Source organism: Papio anubis, chromosome 5, assembly GCF_008728515.1.
Source record: "Papio anubis isolate 15944 chromosome 5, Panubis1.0, whole genome shotgun sequence".
NCBI classification, from domain to species: domain Eukaryota; kingdom Metazoa; phylum Chordata; class Mammalia; order Primates; family Cercopithecidae; genus Papio; species Papio anubis.
The window spans coordinates 43,477,533-43,501,282 of record NC_044980.1 but is presented as its reverse complement, the minus strand read 5'-3'; the positions used below and the strand labels follow the sequence as shown (position 1 = coordinate 43,501,282).

Sequence of the window (23,750 nt, the reverse complement as noted above, 5' to 3'; positions counted from 1 at the left end):
TCCATTCTATAAAGCCAACATAATAACAAAATTAGATACCAAAATTAAAATATGAAAGAAAATTACAGACCTGTCTCACTCATAATTATCAAAATACTATCAAAAATTAATTTTGTGTAAATAAGAAATATGTTGTAACCCAGTTGTGTTTATCTTGGAAATGCTAAAAATAATCTACAACAATCATACAATGAGTTCCTCAAGGCTGGGAATTTTGTTCATAAGTATATCTCAAGTATTTAAAATAAGTCAACAAATAATAATATTTATTATAAGAATAAACAAATAAATAAATTCAAAAATGTTAGAAGCTTGCTGCTGTTAGAAGCAAGCTGTTATTCTCTCTTGCTGCTGTTATTCTCCAGTAAGAAGCATCAAACTAAGGAACAAGATGAAGACATTCGCTACTGTTACTTCAGTTGCCTGCTGCATCTGAAGTCTTAGTGCAATCAGAAAAGAAAAAAAGTTAAAACGAAACTTGGAAAGGAGAAATAAAACGCTCTTTGCTGATTATATACTCTTTTATACACAGAAAGTCTATAAATATATATATATTAATTAATCCAAAATAATGAGGAATAAATTAATATTTAACAAATGGTTCTTAGAAGCAAAACAAAATTGAGATGGAGTAGAGAGTTAAATATGAAGAATGAAAACAAAATAAAATTATAACTTTAGGTTCACATGAAAAGGAATTTGCTTATTAAACATGACCCCACCCCCCAAATAGCACACAGGAAATCAATATTTCTTTTTTTCATAAAAATGAATTCTTCTGTAAATCAAAAATATCATATGCAAAATCAAAGACAAATGCCAAAATGGAAAAAATAAAGTTTTTTTTAATCAATAAAGAAAAGGATTGTGATTTTTTCTCAAAAACAAAAGCTAAAAATGATTTTACAGAAATGGAAATGGAAATAAATATATAAATAGCAAAATTCAGCTGCCTTAATGAGAAAGATATAGAAGTTAAAATATTTTCATGTATGTTATAAATACATTTTTATTTTTCTGTCAAACCAATGAACACTATTGATTCTTACAAGATGTTCAAATTGGCATAACTTTTTGGCACAGCCACTCAGTGTTAAACCTTAAAACAGTTCAAACATTCTTTGACACGCTAATTTCATTGAGGTGAAGTGCACAGGCCTTGGAAATGGCCAATCCTGGGTTCAAACTCTGATTTACCCCTTACTAGCTTATTGACCCTGAGAACGTAAGATAGTAACTTATACCTACTTCATAGGTATTTTGTGAGAGATAAATGAGCTAATACTTACAAAGGGTTTAGCTCAGGGTCAGACCAATAGAAAATGCTCAATATATATTCACTCTCATTATCAGTTCTATGTTGAGTCCTTCCTAAGATAATCATTAGGGATGTACTTCAAAATGCACGCCAATAATCAAGAGAGAAACTTTTTTATAATGGTAAAACTGCTAAGTGACCTAGATGTCTAAAAACCTGGGGACAGTTAAGTAACTTAGATGAGCTATTTTGTAATCATTAAAAAAAGAAGTATTTGCTAACAGGAAAATATCACTATTGGATTAACTGGAAAAAATAAACATATATTCAAGTTTTAATATAATTTAAAAATACATCTATGTGGTATGTGTACCTGTGTGTGTAAACATAGAAACAAATTGACAACTCGAGGTGTTATGTTGGGGATGGTCACCAAACTAAGCAAACATGAAGTTTCTTTTATAAACAGAAAAATAGTGCATGTGCAACTTTTATACTAAGAAGAACACTTTTAATAATAACTACACACGTTAAGGTATTTTTTTCTCCTGACATTACATTTCTTTGTATCTTTTGGCATAAATTTTAACTGATTGTGATTCGTCACTTATTTTTTTCTTTCATAGTATCACCTTACAGGGATAAACTTTCTGCTTGTTCCTGCGATACCAGATATAGACAGGGAGTCATTAAGCAAGTAACTGTGTAAAGATACTGTATCCTGGATTTACCATTTACTCTCCTGACAGAATTATTCATGAGATTTAGAAGAGGGGTTTCAATTTAGGTGGATTGATATTACTTAGACAAAGGCCATAATATGTTGTTATTTCTTTATAATTCTGGTATATAAAGTTATTTAAATGTTCTTTCATTTACATGTTCAGAGGCAATAGTAAAATTGGATAGAAAATGAAGTGTTGAATAGAGGAATATTTAGTATCTGTCAGGTCTTTTCAAAAATATTTTAAAATACGTTATTGCATGAAAAAGTTTTAAAGAAAAAATGTGTACCTCTTTTTTTTTTTTTTTTTTTTTTTTTTTTAAATTTGATCAAATATCAAGAGCCCACTGTATGAATGATCCAGGGCTGGAGATGCATTGGTAAGCATGAGCGGAGACAGTTCCTGCCCATGGGGATCTTTCAATCTAGAAATTGAACCGAAGTGACATTCAAGTAATCCACAGAAAATGATCTTGGCCCTTTCCTGGTGAAATCTAATAGTACTCACCTCGTATATTAGAAATGTGATTCTCAATGTTGTAGAGGGCATAGGAATCAGAGATTGTATAATATGGAGATTCTCAGCCCTGCCTCTAGAGATTTAGGTATGGCAGATCTGAGAAAAGGACTAGGAGTCTGCATTTTTAGTATTTCTGACACAGATAGTCTGCATTCCACACTTTGGAAAACATTAGCATTTTATCTAACTAGCACTTCTGAATTTTGCAAAAGTAGGGGGAGATTAGATCTGTCTTCAAATATTTGGGAGCTCTTTCTGGCTTCCTGGAATGAACGATTGTAAAATGCTGATATAAACAGAGCATTCGATGATTTAACATAGAATCTGAACTATTAGACCTTGGTGACTGGTTCACTCACCATGTTGATGACTATACTACAATGTCAAGAATACACCTGACTCAACTCTTGAATGAGACAGAAACCCACAGTGTCTGATGTCAAAATTGATTGGTACTACCAACAAAATAGTGAAGAATCCAGCTGTACCTTGGGTTTGTCAAACAACTTGGACTATTTTTCAAACCTTTGGATTCTGTAAAACTAAAAACTCATTTTGCTAAGGACTTTTGCCCTTGATTCTTAATCCCATGTGTATTTTAAGAGAAATTTAATCATATGTTTCTCATTCATTTATACTTAAATCATCAAAATGTTGTTTCATAAGAGCTATTTGATGTCCAAGGTTTTCTGAACTTTGTAAACCTCTTTTCTTAGAAAAAGAATGTTGTGTTTGTCAGAGATTTGAGTCCTGGTCAAAATGCCAAAATCAGGAGGTTTCAGTGGCTTCCACATTTACCACAGAAAGCTTCATTTTTCTCTAGATTCACATAAAACCAAACCAAACCCCAGAGGTCAGTTGACAATATTTTTACTTTACCATGACCCTCTTTTCTCTTCAATTCATGTTGTAGGAATATACTGGAGAGTTTGACATTTTGCTCTGTGTTTATAAAATTTCTCCAATAAAATAATTATACAAGGTCTCTGTAACCTTGGAGACTGCCCACTCAAAACTATTCATATAAATTATCATACAAAGCCAAAAACACAGACTTTTGACATTTGAAACATAGTCCTGCAGACCAAAAAATAAGCAGTTTACATTTCAAGAGGGACTCCAATTCTTTTCAAAAGGTGTCATTCTATCTTCTCATTTGCAATTTTTAAATCAATAACAGAAATAGATTTAGAAAATAGTAATTGTTAGCTGAAGGCTTCTCTAATTTTCATTTACAAAGGAAATGCATATTGTCAATACTTGGGCAGTATTAAATGTCAGAATTCAATAAAAATGTATTTTCAAAATTATTCTATTAATGATTAGAAGTAATCAGCATTCTTTCAAGAAACATAGCACTTCAAAATAATAGTCACTTTTAACAGCATTTATAAAACACTTTGCATTATATGTTGCATGAGAAATAAAACACAAAATATGTCTTAAAATAGTTAAGGATAGGATTTTCTTCCAGTCATTTGTTAATTGTTATTTTTTTAAAGTACTTGAAAAACACCATTAAATGTCACCAAGATTTTAAAACTTTTGGTTCACAGAATATCCTGCTGCCTTTTTTGAGGTACTTCACAACAAAAACCCAGGGTCACTTAACTTGTGGTTTGGAGTCCTACAGGTTTTTAAATTTCTTCTTTATTTGGCTGAACCTTTGATAAAAATGAGACACTGGAGACTGTGAAACCTAAATAGATTTTGTTCTGTATTTTGCATTTTATTTACCCTTGCAAGTTTGACTTTCACAAAGCTTAATGGATACTTTTAAGGTTTTAGCAATTCTAGGTGTTTGGATTTTATGATTTTTCTTTAATTGCTTTTGTAACACACAGCCTTCTACTATTCATTAGAATAGCTCTACAAATGACTTAAGGTCTGTTGCTTTGACAAATAAAAACCAGGCTTATTATTCAGTCCATAACTAAACAATAGTTACAATGTTGATTATCGTTTGTTGGGCTTGCTTAAGAAAGCCCTAAGTAATTTAGTAGGATTTATAGCTTCCAGGATTTGAACAAGAGGTCACACAGGTCTTTACTTTTGCCAGCTGACCTTTAGTTTGAGTTTAAATTAACCCAATTTGTGCTGCTTTTATATCTACTCTCAAAAGTCAGGATGCATAGTATGTTACATAGATCTCTATAGCTGTCTAATCAAGTTATTTTCATTTTTTCATTAAAATTTAGTAAGGTAGCTAATTAGTTTAAGGAGAAGACTAAAGTTAATCACTTAAAACACAGCTATGTCAAAGAACAGTGAAATCAGTCACAGGCTTTAATGAATATTGGATGGCTTTCTACAAACTCTTCAGAATATTAGTTGGTAATGAATATTGAATTGCTTTCTACAAACATCTAAGAATATTTTTTCTATACACATTTCTGATGCTCTTAAATAAAGCTGTATTTGAGTCTGTTTTTTTACAAGAAGCGAAAATTCATAATAATCATTTAATCTGATAATTGCAGTCCAAGATTAAATGTTTGAAAAAAAATCTTGTCCTCCTCAGATGTCCTTACTGCCTAGCCTGTGAAAAAGGAAGAGAACATAGGAAATTTGGTTATTATTTTTTTGTTGTCTTTATAATTAGATACAAGTTTCATCTGCCTACATATTGAGCATCTGTCATATATCTGGTTTCATAGAGATAAAGGAAACTCGGTCAGAGTCAAGACTGGAATACTGTTTATCCTTTCAGCACTATACATTTCCTTCAACATTGATCTTTTATTATGTAGCTCAGTTCTCCTGGCACAGCATGAGACTTTATCAATGTCTATGTCTTTTTTTGTAAAGGGAAAAGCAATGTTTCATTTTGTTGATATTTTAATAACTCCGTGGCTCTTCCAAGACTGAATAGTACCACCTCCCAGAGAGGGGCAATACTTATTTTGTTCTAGTATGTCTGTTCAAAAATTAGCTCCTAACATTGTTATCATCTTCAATAGCTACCTCCTGCTAAGATGGTCAAAACTTTGTATTCATTGTAACAAACACAATGTTAGGATCAATGACATGATGTTTGCCCAAACAGCTTCAAATACAAGTACTTTTAACAGAAGGTGTGAGAGAGGAAGCAGTGTAACATAAAGGGTTCTGGAATTTGAATCAAGTATTTTAGCATCTGTTTTACTAATGGCGGGTACTGAAAATTACCATCTCTACATCTGCATCCTTATCTGTGAAATAAGAATGATACTTATCTCAAAAGGTTTTTTGGGGATTTTTTGTTCATGGATTTGTTTCTTTCTCTCTTGGTGGGAATTAAATGAGATTAATATAGAGGAAAGTCAAGGTGCAGGGCATGACAGGTAGAAAAAAATCATTAAATGACAATTGGATCAGAAGCAGAAGGAAAACCTCCACCATTCCTTTCAGCAACAAGTGTCATGCACTTAGCTGTTTGCTAGAAAATCAAACCCAGCAAAACACAATTCCTTTTCTTGAAGAGCTCAGTCATATTTACTAGAATCTAGGAACTATATATTTCCTGCATCATTTTATTATTATGAGAATCATCTACCATATCTTCCTCAGTCCAACTGGCTCAGATCAACGTAGAGAACTACCATTGTCAATCAGGATCAAGAATTATCTGCTGACAACTATTTGCATTTGTTCTCTCTCAATCAAGAGATCAGGTCCCAGCATGCTTAGTTCGTTCTCACACTGCTATGAGGAACTTCCTGAGGCTGGGTAATTTATGAAGAAAAGAAGTTTAATTGACTCATATTTCCATAGGCTGTACAGGAAGCATGACTAGGAAGCCTCAGGAAACTTACAGTCATGGTGGAAGGCAAAGGGGAAGCACGCACGTCTTACTGTAGTACAGCAGAAGGAAGCAGGGAAGTGTCATGCATTTTTAAATGATCAGATCTTGTGAGAACACCCTCACTATCACAAGAACAGCAAGGGGGAAATCCACCCCCATGATCCAATCACCTCCCACTAGGTCCTTCCCCCAACATGTGGGGATGACAATTTGAGATGAGATTTGGGAGCTAACAGACTATCAAAAATAAACTGTAGTGATTTCCTAAGAATAAAATGGTTTTAGTATTTTATATTATTTTATTATATGGAAAAGCAGTACTGGTTCTAATATTTTTGGGTAGTATGTACTTGAGCAAATCTCGTTCTATGTGTATATCTCTCATTTGATAATGCATAGGTTAGGCCAAGTAATTTTTTAAATCTCTTCTAATTCCAACATTCTTTTTTTATGACTCTGGCAGCTAGGTTTTTGAAAGAATGAATTAATCCTTTCAAGATAGGTAATTGTAGAAGAAGAAGTGTTATATTTAAAAAATTGAGAATAGCTACATCACTGTTGTCGACACTCAGAATAATGAGTCTTTATTAGTATTCACATTTATCTGAGGATGGAGACTTACAACACCTATATTTAAATCCTCTTCATGATACTATTTGCTGTGCTCTGGATGACTTACCCTCCTTATTAGGAATTATTTTATCTTTTCAGTTATACTTTCCACACAATTATTAATGCCTATTATTGGTGTTTTTAATATTAAAGTCCACACCCACTTTGCAACTTATGTGTGACTTGGCCAAAAACCTTTTCAAGTCTCAGGATTTTTTTTGCCCTCATAAAATAGAGCCAATAATACCAAACTTGTAAGTTTTTTAAGACTTTATCACAGTGCCTACCAAGAACGCAATAGATAGCTATTATTATAACATTTTACTTAAGAAATTAAGTATATACTGATGTCTTGGTATAGAGTTACTGACTTTAAACATATTCACCCAAATAGTCAAAAACCTACCTTGCACATATATACTTCACAGAAGAAGACTAAGAAAAATGTCTATGTAATCCTTTCACTAAAAAAGTTTGTAATCTAGATTGGGAAACAAGACATAATATTCAAGAAAAGTTGAGCAATAAAAATGTAATAATTATAACAGATGTCATAAAATAGTGTTTGTTAAGTAGCAAATTAATGGTATAGAAAATATATGGAAATGAATTTCAGAGCTAGGAGACATCACTGTTATAGAAGTCTGTGTGGAGCAGTTGACAATTAAGCCAAGCTAATAGGAATTGCTCAAATTGATGCAAATGGGAAAGAATCATTACTTAAGCCAAAGGAAAAGTTTTCAAGGATATACATAGTTACATCCTACACACAAGAACACACACAAACACACTGAAAATAACTTTTTCAGGATAAATGCTCTAATGCACTGAGCACATTGTCTAATCTATCATCAAACAGATAATAAATGTCACTTCTTATTACAGAGGGCACATATTTGTGTCCCATTGGGCAAATCAAGGCCACAAACGTTTTCTTTGGCCCATGTCAGAGTTTTACATAACATATAGGACAACTTTTTAAAAGTAGAAGATTTTATATTTGAAAAAGAAATCTAGCATCCTGGTTTCTCTGGAAAAATCTTAAATATTTGCTATAACTGACCTTGCATTACCTTAACATAAATCTGCTGGAACTGAACAGTTGCTGCTGTTTCCTTTAAACCTGACCTCAATCATGAAGGTCTCCATCAACTCACTCAGTGCTTTCAGATGTACTTATACCCAGCACATGCATTGGCTATGACCTTGCAGAATTTGGCATTAGCAACCTCAAAAACTCTGGAAAAGGCTTCATTTTCTCCCGTGTCCTGGGAGAGGAGAGATGCCATGAAGGCAGACCCATCCAGAGAACACCTGCAACAGGCTGAGAAGTAATCAATGAGAGAAAGATTTGCAGAAAAAAAAAATAGTAAAAGGCATCTTGCCTTCCTTTTTCCCTGTTTTCTAATCCCTTTTTAGAATAGATAAATGAGGCTACTTAGGATTTTCTAAGCACTTCATGTTCTAAAGGGTTAAATATGTGAACCAGTGAAAACATTAGTTAGTTCTAATCTATGCTTTGACAGTTCAAAGTTCAAAGTCTGTTGCCTTTGTATGACCATTTAGCCCAGCTCACTGAAAGCAGCTAGGAATTTAAGACTGAAGTCCTAGTGAGGAAGAAAGAATGGACATTTAGTGGGAATATACTTAGGTATACTTTTAAAATCTAACTGGAGCAATGAGTGGCTTAACAGGCTGCAAAGCAAGGACCAAGGCAGCAGTTGCATTTCCCTGTCCTCTGTAGGACATGCCTTAGGGTCACTGTATGGATTCTACAGCCTAAATCATGCTGGGTAACCCCATTTTCCTTGATAATCTTTGTCAATATATTTACATGTTTGTCCAAAATGTCTAGATTTGCTTAAATATAGAGTTGGCAATCTAAAATAAACTCTTCCCCACCCCCCAAAATGCAACAAATTGCTTCTTCCATGACTAAAAAGACCAGAAATGCCCACGGACCCTTTAAAACATGCTATAGCAGTCCAGAGTTGTCCTGCAAAAGGTCCAACAGCAAGAGGAAAACCACAATGAACCAAAAAGAAAGGCATTTGAAGCAGAATGTAAAGTTCAGGTCTACTGTTAAGGCACCATGCAGTTGTTCACATATTCTTGGGAGCTAGAAAGAAAGAAATGCAGCAAATAGTGAATAGGCAAGAGTACAGCTGGACCATTAGGTTATCACAACCTGTTGTAGTTTATCTTCATGGAGAAAAGAAGTTGTATTATTGGTTTTGCCACTTTAGTGGAACAGTAAAACCCTCACTAACCAGACACTTGAAATGTTATGGCCTGTTTTAGCCAAGTCTTCAACTGTGACGGGTGTTATTTGCCATCTTATCCAAAGAGAATGCCTCAGACCCCATCGCATCATATTAAGAACTGTCATCGTGTTGTAATAGGAGGCACTTAGCAAGTTTCTTAATCCTTTTGTGTCCTAACTTTACCCCTCTAAGATGGGGATAACAGTTCCAATCTATGTTGTTGACATTCTGTGTTTAGTAGAGTGTCTAACTCATAGTTAGTGTTGTTCATAAGTCATTCTACTTGAAAAATTATATATTATACAGTAATTTTCAATGTTGCATAGCAATTGAATTTTGTTGGCTTTCAAAAAGCTGAGTAATATTATCTTCATTTTTTTATATGGGAAATCTGAGACAGGACAGTGATTTGTCCAACGAAACCCTACAGGAGAGTGGTAGAGCACATACGAAAGCCCATGGTTCGTCACACAAATCTTTTTTTTTTTTTTTTGAGACAGAATCTCGCTCTGTCGACAGGCTGGAGTGCAGTGGCAAGATCTCAGCTCACTGCAACCTCTGCCTCCAGGGTTCAAGTGATTCTCCTACCTCAGCCTCCCGAGTAGCTGGGACTACAGGGACACACCACCACACCCAGCTAGTATTTTGTATTTTTAGTAGAGACGAGGCTTCACCATGTTGGCCAGGGTGGTCTCAATCTCTTGACCTTGTGATCCACCCACCTTGGCCTTTTAAAGTGTTGAGATTTACAGGCGTGAGCCACTGCACCCGGCCTCCTCACACGATTCTATGCTACCTCTTTTTTCTCCCTTTAATAAAATAAACATCTTCCAAGAAACCAATACAGAAAAATATAACTCCATGTGGTCATTTGTATGTCACTTTGATTCTCAGAAAGTGAACAGAAAATAGAAGAATTTCCTGTGAACAACTGAAATGCTTATTGATAAAAGTGCTAAAATTTTAATAAAGTGTCATTTACTTGTTTATACATAGGATGCTGTGAAGACTATCTTGCATGTAACCAATTTTAGCCTGTGAAGAATTTAATCCTGTTCCACAAAAGTCATCTTTCCAGGAAACACAGTCATTGAGATATCAATGCACAACTTCCATCTTTGTGATAACTCATAAAGTTTAACTTTATTTGTTCAAATACCTTCTGGAAAGAAAGAGAAAATTATTGTGGACTTTTTGGAATTTTCTGTGAAATGTGATTGAATGAAAGCACTCTCTCTTCTTCATAGACACTGCCCCTATCAAGAGGCCACCTATTAATAGTTGTAATATTCTGTTCCTGTTTCCTCAACTTGTTTGATATGGGGCAAATTCTTTCTAAAACTGGGCAAAGGTAATAAGATGGTTCCATTTAACAAATGCTAAAACTGCTACAATCCATGACATATGTTACTATAAAAATGAATTACACTTACCAATTCTTCTCTTTAGCAAGATAAAAAGCTCTTAGAATGTCCCATAGCTTAATACATTATTAAACTCATTCTCAAATATTTTCATAAATACATTTAAAAAATCATTGCTTTGTAACAATGCAATGTAAATGAAAATGTTCAGGTCATCCGCATCACTCCCAAAGTATTATTCTCAAACTGAGTCCTCTTTTATTTTCCTTAGAAACATGTGTTTGAAGGCTTCATTGAAATTAATAACAAGATTAGAGAGTAACTGCCATTTTTTACAGTTACTGATTCTTGACTTCCAAATAGAATGATTTGGCTCAAAGCAGGTGCTAGTTCTTTTCTTTTTTAAGAAATTAAATATTCATTATATCAGTGACTGTATTACCAAAAGGAAAACCAGGCTGCTATTCTTAGATACTGTTGTGAGTTACTTTTCAATGGTGACTTGAAAAAAATTTGATTTTTTTTGAAGAAAATATTTGGAGGTTGTGATATTCTGGTCCTATAGCTTTAGATAATATATAACTTTAGTTTACTTAAATTTATTTTATTTTAGTTCTAACAAATTATTTCATAAAGTTTTCATAATTTATATTTTTAAAATAAAGGAAGGCATTTCAGACATTAAAATAAGTAAATTCAATTTTTATTTTTAGCTCAATTTGGTTGCGGTTGCTGCTTTTAAAAACGTTGAGTGCTCTCCTATTATATCTTCTTTAAAATACTTCCAAAGTTAGAAGCAGATCTGTATTTTCTTTTCGCTGCACTTGCTCTCTTTCCTGCCTCCTGTTCTTACTGGAATGTTTTTGTTATCCCCAGTGATAGTCAACAGCTGTGCTGTCTCACAAAACTTATTAGCAGCTGTGAAATGCTACTGTCCTAAGTAGCAGTATTTGTTGATAACTGTTGAGATGTAATTGCTGTGATAATAAAATTACTTCACAGGCTTCAGCCAGTCTTCAGTCAACATTTACTGAAACCTACTGTTTGCAAAGTACTGGATTCCCCACACTCACAAAACTTAATTTAACTAAGGATGCAAAATGTAGGTGCTAAATTACTTTTACTGTATGTCAGTGGGGACAAATTAATACCACATCAGCCAAGTATGTATGTCTGAAGGGTGGCCAAATAAAACATAAAATAATCCAAAGGAGGATAATGATACTCCCATTTGGACCCAAAGGAAGGGAGTGGTGGTGAAAAAAGGCATCTTGTAGTTAATTAGCCTTGGGAAGGTGAGGTATGGAACATTAACAATGAGACTGGGGTATAATTGAAGCAAACACACTGTAATGCCTTTCTAGTCCCATACTTGCTAAACATCTGCAAAAAGGGAGAGGATGCATTCCAGTAAATTGCTTTTTCAATAGAAAAATGACTTAAATGAAATAGACTTACTGTATCATGATTTCAAACTTGAAGGAGATTGAGACATGATGTAATAATACTTAAAAATAGCTAAAATCCACAACTAACATCATCTGTAACTATAAAAGACTGAAAACTTTTCCTCTAATATCAGGGACAAGGCAAGAATTCCTGCTTTCAACACTTCTATTTAACACAGTACTGGAAGTTCTAACTAGAGATACTAGGCAAGAAAAATAAATAAGACATCCAAGTTGAAAAGGAAGAAGCAAATTTATCTCTATTCAGAGGTGATGTAATTTTATATGTAGAAAATCCTAAAGATACTACACACAAAAAACTGTTAGAACTAATAAATTCAGCAAAGTTGCAGAATATAAAATCAACATACAAAATTATCTGCATTTCTGAAAACCTTTTAATATTATCACATAAGCAATGCCTGAATTTTGGAGGGTACATATTGAAACTATATTATTCCATTTCTGACCCTTCAAAATTCATGTCCTCCTCATGTAAAAAACATATTCATTATATCCCAAAGCCTCAAAAATCTTAACCCATTCCAGTATGAAATTTAAAGTCTAAAGTTCTGAGTCTCACCTAGATATCATCCTGAGGCAAATTGCTTTCCAGCTATGAACTTGTGCAATCAAGCAAGTTATGTACTTTCAAAATACAGTGGTGGAATGGGCATTGGATAGGCATTCTCATTCCAAAAAGGAAAAAAAAAAATAAGCAAGATGAAAAACGGTAACAGGTTCCAAGTAAGTCTAAACCCTAAAAGGGCAAAAATCATTAAATATCACAGGTTGAGAGTAATCTTCTTTTACTCCATGTCCCAACTTCCAGGCATACTGGGAGGAGATTGGGTCTCCAAGGATCTGAGGGACCCCACCCCCATGGCTTTGCTGGGCATAGCCCTTGCTGCTGTTCTCATGGTTTAGATTCAGGTGTCTGTGGCTCTCTCAGACTAGCATTGCATGTAAATGGCTCTACAGATCTGGAATCTCAGAAGCAGCCCTGCCTCATGACTTGAGTAAATATTGCCCTAGTGGGAACTGTCTTTGGTGGCCTTCACCCCTCAGTTCTGCTGGGCATTGCCCTAGTGGAGACACTCCGTGGCAGCCCCACTCTTGCAGCAAGTCTCTGCCAAGCCCCCGAGGCTGTCTGAAATATCCTGTGAAATCTAGGTGGAAGTAAAGATGCCCCCACAGTTCTTGCACTCTGCGAACCTGCAGAATTAGCACCAACAGGACACTGCCAATGTTTATGGCTTGTGCCTTCTGGAGCAGCAGCCTAAGCCACACATGCACCTGCTTGAACCACAGGTGGGGCAGCTGAGGATCGCTGCACCAGAATTTGGGGAATAGGGACTTAAGACAGCCCTGGGTAGTAACCCCTGACGTCCTATATGTGCCCTGGGACGCCCCCCACCCCCAGCCCAAAACACACACACACTCAAAATCCATTCTGCCCTCAAGGCCCTGGCACTTTGGGCCTTTGATGGGAGTGTCAGCCCTGAAGATCTCTGAAATACCTTTGGGGTCATGCTTCCATTGTTTTAATGAATAGCATCTGGCTTCTTTTTTATTATTTTTAGTCCATACCAATCTCCTTAAGTGGTTGCTCGGCCACATCCTGGGTTTTTCTCTCCGACATGCTTTGCCTTTTCATTTCTTACATGACCAGGCTGATAATTTTCCAACTCTTTAAGTTCTGCTTCTCTTTTGGTTATAAATTCCATCTTTAATTTATATCTCCCTTTTCACATTTACTATTATAGGCCATTGGGAGACACACTTCTGAACACCACCACTGGAAAATCACACATGCTGGAATGGGAGAGTTCCCTGACCCTCTTGCAGGATGTGTGACAGGGGTGTGGCTGTTCGGCCGGAGTGTACACTCAAACCCCTTATGAGACAGGGAGTAAGCAGACAGAAGGTGCAGGAACTGGGTTGAGTACCCTTGGGCTTTAGCCACACAGCAGTATCCAGGGGTGGGAGCCTGCAACTCCTGAAGCCCAAGTGGGCATGTGTTACAGTGCGCTCTTTTAGCCTTGCCATCTGCAGATGGCTTAAGTGTTAACCAGCTCAGTGCTCTCTTGGTACCCAGGTCCTTGTCTGGTGTCCAGGAAGAATCAGGTCACACACGGACTTGAGGGATAACTGCAGGTCTTTTATTGAGTGGTGGAAGTGGCTCGCAGTGGTTGGGGAGCTGGAAGGCGGATGGAGTGAGAAGATGATCTTTTCCTGGAGTTTGGCCATCCAGCAACCAATCTCCTCTCCAACCTCCCCAGCTGAACTCCTCTAGGCCGTGCCATTCTGCTATTTCTGTTCTTCTGTTCATCTCCTCATGGAGCCAGGGGTTTGGGGTTTTTATGGGTACAGGATAGGGTAGCGTGGCAAGCCAAAAGGCAACTTTTGGTTGTGAAAACAGGAATGCCTGTTCTTATTTAAGGCAGTGGGTTTCCAGGCTTGAGGGTGAGGCCTTTGTTAGAGATCGGCCCTCTTCTACGCAGTATTTCCCTGTCTCCTGTCCGCATCAACACCACCTATAGGGACACCACAAGTACATACCAAATTAAAGTAGAGATTTCTATTTCCCTCTTCCTCATCTTCACCTCCCTCAATAGAGAATACAAGCCTTAAAAAAAAAAAAAAAAAAAGAAAGAGAAAAAATATCTCTGAGCCAGGCCATACCTCCTCTCTTCTGAGCCCTCTTAGACATAATCTCTGTCGTACTTGGGAAGGTATAGTCTAATTTTAACAACCAAAAGTCACCAGAGAGTTATAAAATTATTCAACATATCAATACATAGTAAAGGGGATTGGGCTGTAATAGAGTAGAGTCGAAAGTAATGAGAGATGAATTTTTTTAATTGAAAGAGACAGAATGTTGTGTCATAATTAAAAATACTACAATAGATACTGGAGCTAGATTGCCTGGGTTAAATCAGCTTGCAGCTTTTACTAGCTGTGTGATCATGAACAAATTACTTAGCATCTTGACATTTTGATTTATTTATTTAAAAAATGGAACTAATACTACTACCTACCTCATGGAGTTGGAAAGAGTATTAAATATGCTAATATACGTAAAGTGGGGGCATGAAGTCAGTACTTTGTAAGTCTTAGCTACTAGATATTGATACCCCATTAACCAGTTGCATTTGACTAAGTTTGAGGTTCACCTTTATACTTGAAAAGAATTAAATTGAATTATTTCATTTGTATTGATATATTATTCTCCATTGCTATAATTTTTTAAAAAGGAAAATATCCCAGAAAAAAAGGAAAAAAAAAAGAAAATTTATTTTTATGAATACACTAAATATTTTATGAGAGAATAATTAAAAGCTTATTCCTCGGCCGGCGGTGGCTCAAGACTGTAATCCCAGCACTTTGGGAGGCCGAGACGGGAGGATCCACGAGGTCAGAAGATGAACCTCCTGGCTGCTACAGTGAAACCCGTCTCTACTAAAAAATACAAAAAACTAGCTGGGCAGTAGTAGGGCGCCTGTGGTCCCAGTGCACAAAGGAGGCTGAGGGCAGGAGAATGGCGTGAAGACAGAGGAGGCTTGCAGTATGAGAGCTGAGATCTGGCCACTGCACTCCAGCCCTGGGTGACAGAGCCAGACTCTGTCCTCAAAAAAAAAAAAAAAGCTTATTCCTCATATATAATATTTAACACCCTATACCTTTCACTCTGATTCATTATTTGTTCTTGAAATATCTGTGGAATCAACTAAATCACAAAAGCAGAAGTTTGCTCTAAGTCAGACTGCAAGAGCAAACACAATACAGGAGAAATACATTATAGCACATCTCTTCTAGTGCTTTACAAAACTACATGTTTAAACCTCAAATTTAGAAAAGCAGCTTATGACTGATAGAAGGGGTACTCAAATGACATGCTTTGGCCTCTGTCAGTTTTTGGACATCAACAGCAACACGGTGGTGACACCATTCACTGTTCTTTTAAAGGAAAGAGAGCAATTTCAGCAACCTTCAATTCATTTAGTTACAGAAAGTTTAGCGAACTTCAGTTAATGCTAAGGCCTGTTGACAGGAGAAAGAATTCAGATTTCTGCCACTGAGAATTGGGGAAGACTGGTGACATTAATAAGATCCAGATCCCCAGGCTAAACAACTGTGATCTTCCTTATCCACTGTCCCACAGGGTGAGTTTGTTAAAGGTTTTCATCTCCTCTCAGTGGCTTTCCCTCCCTCCGCCCCTGTCTCTGATCTGCAACAGGGGAAGGGAAAAAGGAAAATAGGAGTAGAAGCCACCAGAAATTACCGTTCTAATTTAGCATTAGCAGGAATTTGTAAACCACCACTAAGTAGATAAAGCTAAGAGCTACTAACTACAAACATAACCAAACAATAACCTCTGTGACTGTTTAATGGAGACCTTGATTAGAAACACAGAAACCAGGAGCCTTTACTGGAAACTAGGGAGCAATAATGTATTCAGAGAGAAAGGCTAATGGGGCCTGCACAGAAAATCAGCATTCTGGAAAGAAAAGAGAGGAAAAAGGGAGGTAATCAGGTATAGAAGGAGTTAGAATTAATACAGCAATTTGAATTTGGCTGTAAAATATTGACAGTGAATTATTTTTCTGAAGTTAATGAATTAACACACTGGAATAAAGAACTGTAGTATTTAGAAACACTTGCCTACTTTAATTTTGCAGGATTGTATACAGATACAGCTTGATTTATGGGTTTTGCTTTAAAATGTAGTTTGTTGTTTAGAACTGCATGGGTCACCGAAAAATCTTTTCAGGGTATTGGATTTCATGTTGCATAGTCAGTTCATAGTAACATATTTTGCATATTTATTGTTTCCAAAGGCTTGAAAGTGGATTTAAAGAGCAAATTAGAGTGCACCTGGTAATAGCCTTAGAGGAAACTCCACAAGAATTACAGACATCATTTTCCGCATCAATAGTTACAAGTTTTGTCTACTGACAAAAAACGTCCACAATAGTGTGGTTGAAGTGTCTCTTACATTACCTAAGCACAAGTGTTTCCTCATATTTAATTTTTTCATTTCCAAAAATATATTTAGAAAATACAGTAGCATCTCACTCTTCCTAGTAATAATCAAGGTCAATGCTAAAGAAATTATCAGTTTTATTGAGCCAATATTCTATATTATGTTGTCCAATAGAGTAGTCACTAGCCATATGCTATTCAAATTTAAGTAAATTTTTAAAATAAAATTAAAAATTCAGTTCCTCAGTTGAACTAGCCATATTTTAAGTCAAATTTGACTAGTGGCTAGTGTTTTGGTACTTATAGACATACAGCATTTTTATCATTGCAAAAAGTTATATAGGACAGTGCTGTACAGTAAGTCGAAACAGTTCAGATGATTATATTTATAAAAACGATACAATTTCAATAAATACAAAAACATATTTCTTGCTATTATTTTCAAAAATTTTTCTAAACGGTAAATCTTTCTAAAATAGTATATTTTCTGTACTAAAATTCTATAGCATGTCTTATCTCTGCAGCTTCTCCGTTTTATGTGCTTATTGCCCAAAAAGTAAAATTTAAAGTATTAATTCATTAAAATAACGAATCCAATAAAACTTTAAAATAACATTTAATTTCAAAGATGCAACAAAAATTAAGGCTTTGTAGCCAGGTTATTCTAAATCATAATGTTTTCAAAATAATCAGATTAAATGAGACTAGTCCTAAATACGCCATGTACATAAAAATAGAAGCAGCTGTTTATTAGTCCAGGATTGATATTATGGAAACATTAAATATTCAGTAAATCATCAGCTTGTGTATTTCAATGGTTTTTTAAAAAAGAAACCAGTGCTAAATTCATATTAAATATTTCAAAATATTAATTCTTACAATGTCTTTTTACACAGAAGCCAAATAGAAACTAGTTAATTTGATCTCCAAGAAGCAAGCAGTTTTAATATTACTGATAGTAGTATCAGTAGTGGTGTAGGAACCCCGTGATCTCATGAATGATAGATCTAAGTACAACTTTTATTTGTCAAAACCATTGGATCTTATTTTCCTTTTAAGATACTGACTTATTTTAAAAAGTAAATAAAATTATGTATACATGTATGTGTATATGCATCTAAATAGAATCAGAGTTTTCACAAACACTCTTGAAAGAAAACATTCTGTCTTTAAATGACATTTAAGCAAAGTTTAATTTCAAGCAAAGTTTAACCTAAATATGTGAGGAGTTAATCTGATGCCTGTAACTTAGCACCTTTGTAATGTGGTAGTGGAAAGGAACGGATCACTTAATGGTTTTAGATGTTAGACTCTAGTGAACTAGGATGGGTTTCCTTAGTATGACATCAGTTTGTCTAGTTTATTAGCTTTGTAGTTTAAAAATGTATTATTCTTTTCTGTCTGCAAGCATTTTCATGACTTTTCTTCCTTTTGAAAAATGTTTCATTTGTTGTGTTATATAGGAAATAGTCCATTAAATAACCACTTAATTGCTAGAATTATCTTATTCAATTACAATTCAATTTCTTTTAAATGTATTTCTTTAAGGAAATTAAAGGATCCAATTGTGCAGACTTATGTCAATTTTCATTAGAAGGTCTCAGCAATTGAATTTTATGAATACTAGTACTTTATGGCCTTCAACTGATGAGGGGAAGGGACTATGCATTTCAAGTACCCTTAAATGTGAAATGAGTTTTGCATATCTTATGTATTCTCATTAACTGTACATTATTTTTTCAAATAGTTATTTCTTAAATTATCAATTATACTTTCGGTAACCAAAATAGTAAAATTTTTAATAACATGAAACAAACATTTATTTCTCTGGATCCAAATGCATGGTCAGGCCACACAAATTATCTGCCAGTTATATAACAGTCTTGTGAGAAATCTCAGACTCACGGGCATTTTTGCATGCTCATAACTTGTCTGATGTGTTTATTATGCCTGAATTGCTTTTTTTTCCCTTAAATTTACCATGTGTGGTCTGCCCATACTACAGCTAATTGGAATAGACATTGGAAATAAGTCAAAGCAACCATCCTGCAGGGAGAGTATGAGGGAGACTCGGACCAATGTGTCTTTGTGATTATGTTCACAGATTAATGTGGACAATGAGCTCATTAACTACTTCATTCGATAAAAATCAGCATCAAGATGAGTTCATCAAAACAGAAGTAAAATCAAATAGAAGACAAAAATTTTCTTTATCTACAATCTTATGTAGTTTGTGAAGGAAAAAAAAAATATTTTTAGAGCCATCCTCAAACAACTTTGATAATTTTATCCAGTCAGTTGTCTCTCTATTATAAATACAGAATGTGGAAGAAACACCAGTAGTCATTAGTGATTAGCTAAAACCATGCAGATTATGATAAGAGAGGAAGTGTAGGTCCACAATTGCTGACCTGACTCCATGTCTGTGTCCTTGGAGAGCACAAAAAAATCTCCTTGAACTCTCATTAGAATGTGTGTGTTTTGTTTTTTTTTAACCTCAATAAAGCTAGTTGAACTCTTCACTTAGGCACACCTTACAAAAGAGCAACGACTTTAGATAAAATAATTCCTCACACTTTCATGATTAGTTTGAGGCCTGGGTGTAGAAAGGGAAAAATGTTCAGTGTTAAATATTATAAGACTTCCGCAGTTTTATATGTAACATCAGAAGGAAGGAACTCCCTAAACAAGGCTATTTTCATGGTTCTCATTATCACATAAAGTTAATCAAAAACAGTTCAACCTCAGGCAAATACCCTGAGATGAACATATTAAAGAGAAATAAAGCATCTTAGTCACATGGATAATAATTAACTTTGAGAAAGCCCAAATCAAAGCAAAATATGGTGTATTTTCTCTGAAATATTTTCCCCTAAATACTAATAAATGCTGGGTTGATAATACATGCATTATACATTATCAACCCTACACTGTAGTGTATCATAACAAACCAGCAAGTGACTGTCCTCACTATGTTCTTTGGGCACATGAGGAGTTGTAAATATATGCCTGCATAATTTAATGCATGACACATTTATTTTGTTATGAAACTACATGTTAAAATGCTACAGTGCTATTGTTTTAAAACGTCAAGAGCTAAAACACTGACTACAGTATGCAATCCAGATGGCAAATTCTCAAGGCATAGGACTGGAAAATGAAAAAAAAAAATGAAGAGTTGTTTGGGTTTCTCAGTCATGCAGCTTCCTAGCTTGCTTTTACCTTTCAGCACTAGCAAGGATATAAATGCAATAAAAGCAGTTAGTTTAACAGAGAAACAGGATTTGTTACAGGTCTGCTAGTTGTTTAAAAACATCTTTATTCCTCCTAAAATGGCCTGGGCTATTTAAGTTCTTGTGTTGCACTAATTAATAATAAATAGAGTACATTAAAGTTGCTTTATTTATCTAACTTCCTATCACATGCAAGTCAATAAACACATATATTTATGTATAGTATATATATTTCTGCTATTTAAATTTTGCAGGATAAGAAATATCCAGTGAACTAATTTTCAGAATGTGTTTATGTGTCATGCGTAACGGATAAAACAACTAGTTAGAATATCAAAAATATAAATGCAATTTTCTTAATTAAAATGTCAGTCATGCAACTATGCTAAATCACATTTTAATCAAATAAACCCAGACCTTATAATTAAAGACAAGTACTTCAATTGTAGAATTTTAAATAGCTTAACTGTATATGGAAAATGTGGCTTGAAAATATACACACAATTAAGACAACTTCTTTTAGTCTTTCTGGTCAGCCTACTAAGAAGGATAAAAGTCTTGCATGTATTTGAGATTAGATACAGCATTAATTGGCAGCACTTTGTCACAATATCCCATTTAAGTAGTCTTGACTGTTCTTGCACAATAAACAACATTGTGTTTCTTTCAGTTTTTTTGAAAGTTTCATTTATATTGGAGAAAAAGCATCCAGAAGTTCCCCAAATCTCCAGGAGCCATGAGATATTTAATACAATATCCACCTCAGTAACTCAGTGATCACGTATTTCACCTATTTATTCTAAATTCCCTTTTTATTTTTTTAAAGGCAGTCTTCCAGCAGCTACAAACATCATTAATTGACTTTTCTTGAACCAAAGTTCATATTAATAAAATATAAATTAGATAACGGTTATTAGTGCAGCAACGACACTGAGATGAGTCTAGCCATAACATGTCAGTAACATGAAAAATGCTGGGTTTTTTTGGTTTGGAGTTTATCTGTGTTTTCAATCAGGCTTAGCCAACTTGAGCAAGTAGTTCTTGTGGGCAACAATTATGGGTTTTACTTGCGTATTTGATTTGTATTTGGGTCTTTTTTTCCTTATTTGATGACCAAGGCACACACAAATATTCGTCTCGAGCCTAAAGCCCTGAAAGTATGCCATTCTTTAGCTGATGAAATTCTAATCTCATTTTATTATGTAGTCAATGAGCTGCTGAGAGTTGCCTTGGCTTGTTAACATGATAGCAGACAGATGAGAAGAAATAAAAAGTACTGGCCTGTGAAAGCCAAATCAAAGAGCCAGATTGAGGAGATTCTCGAGTTACCCAGGTGAGGCCCTCAGTGCCTAGCTAATGACCCAGCTAACGGTCAGAATGCTGTAGTTTCCGTTTGGATGATCCAAACGTTAAAACATGGGACTTCGATGTCTGCATAAATGGCTGAGAATTTGCCTTTTCTTTGTAAGCTTACTATACAATAAACAAAAGACTGGTATTTGATACTAACCAAACATGGAGAAGTAACAGACAATAACATTGGATGAATATATTTAAGATACAAATCTTTATGTGGCATTGAAAAAACTTCAGGATCCTATGTTTCTGTATCATAGATTTTTAATTCTCCTTGAGGTTAAACCTACTGCCATTTACCAAAAAAATACTCATTTTCCATAGACATATAACAATATAAATTGCCTGAAAATGGGATAATGCTTTCATGCAGTGAAATATATTGATAAAATAAGAGAAAGTTACAGCTATTTTTTTTTAATGATTATAGGATTTAAGAGAAAGGATATGTGACAATACTCTGAAGAAATATTTTAGGTGTTGTAAAAACACTTGTATCTGGGAGCATTGAAATCTACAGACTGATATTTCCTTTTTGTTTTCTTTTTCAGAGCAACTGCTTACTGGATATTTAAGCTTTATGGTCAGCTGCCGGAAAAATAAATGCACCTTAATTTTTAAATTGAATTATAAAGCCAAAAAATCCTATTGCTCTATTTCTCTTATTTTGTTGTTTACATTTGACTTTATAATTTCCTTCACTTGAAAGATTTTAACCTTAAAGGAAACTTTACTCTCAACGTTTATGACAATTCATAGATCATCAAATTGATTATCATATTTTCAATGTTAAATATTACTTCATATGTCTATTTACAACCTTCAGAATAAGAAAGTCAGCTATGAAATACCAAGCCTTGACTAGTAGTGCCACCTAGCATCACAAAGAAAAAGTTGTTCAACTACTTTGCAAAGCATTGGAAATTTATCAAATCATCTAATATACTATCTCCTTGATCTTTAATCCAGAAGAAAATAAGCAGACATGGTCAATTAGAAGAAATGTACACAAAACCTATATATTTTTAGAGACAATATACTACATATTATGAATGTTCGCGTTTTAGGAAGATGCAGTGATGAGAGGTAGCAGTAAGATATAATTCCTGGTTTGCTGACTGACATGCTACCACTTTTTCCTACAAGTTAAGAAAATATACTGGGATTCAAATGAATAAAAATAATGTTTGTGTACTGAAATATTGGCTATGACCTAATTTATAGAATAAAAGTAAGTCATTCACAAGTATCAGTATTTTGAATACTGTGGCGACTAACAACTGATTGAGACCTGCTAGTGTTTTGAGTAATGAATTTAGAAACTTTGGAATATAATATAATGCTAATAAAGATATCACAGGCTCAAGCCTGAATGGAATTGAGGACAGCAATTCCAACCATCTCAGTTAAGATGCTTCTTATTGGTAATAAGTGAATAATAAGAGAGTAGATGACTCATGTCAGACCCATTTCTCTCACAATTCAGATGGACTTAGCTGTGAGACAGGGCAAGTCCTCAAATAAGACCATTTCATTCAAAGTCATTTTATAATCACTTTGATGAGAAGAAAATCACTAATTCTTGGTCACGGCCACTGTCTGTGTGGAGTCTACATGTTCTCTGCATGTGTACATGGCTTTTCTCTGGGTAGTCTGGTTTCCTTCCACATCCCAAGGAAGTTCACATGAGGTTCACTGGTATGTCTAAATGGTTCCAAAGTGAGTGAGTGTTGGGGTGTGTGTGGGTGCACCCTGCAATGTGACGGCTTCCTGTCCAGGGCAGTTCCCACCTTGCGCCCTGAGCTGCTGGGAGAGGATCTGACCACTGGTGACTCTAAACTGGAATAAGTAGGCTGGAAAAATGAATGCTTATTATAAAATAAAAGTTTATAAAATCTATGATAATTATATAAACGCATGACAAAAAAATGCAGTAGGAAAGTGCTCAGGCAGCCCACTGTATTTGTTTCTGAAGGAGATGCTCCTTACAGTTTTTGCTTTGCTAACATTTCTTCCTTGATTTAACACACCATCACTACAACTGCCATCACTCACTGATTCACCAAAAATTCGGTAAATATTTATCCTGTTTTCATTAATATTTCTTAAATGTACGGGTGGATCACAATTATTTCAATGTTTAATATTAAAAGTGTTTGGGGTCTTTATTTAGAAGTTTAATATGTTTTTGTGACCAGAAA

General features: G+C 34.8%; 2 long non-coding RNA genes across 3 annotated transcripts in view; one reads left to right on the top strand and one right to left on the bottom strand.

Moving 5' to 3' along the window:
* The window catches only part of LOC103885080, a 56,795-nt gene that overhangs the window by 29,943 nt on the left and 3,102 nt on the right, over positions 1-23,750 (bottom strand). For both annotated transcript variants that reach the window (XR_002522535.2, XR_002522536.2), the window contains exon 2: positions 10,596-14,511. This is a non-coding gene — a long non-coding RNA (uncharacterized LOC103885080). The remainder of the gene's footprint in view (positions 1-10,595; positions 14,512-23,750) is intronic.
* On the top strand, positions 15,636-22,749 carry LOC103885079. Its single transcript, XR_002522538.2, has 2 exons — positions 15,636-21,526; positions 22,101-22,749. It is a non-coding gene; the product is annotated as an uncharacterized LOC103885079 (long non-coding RNA).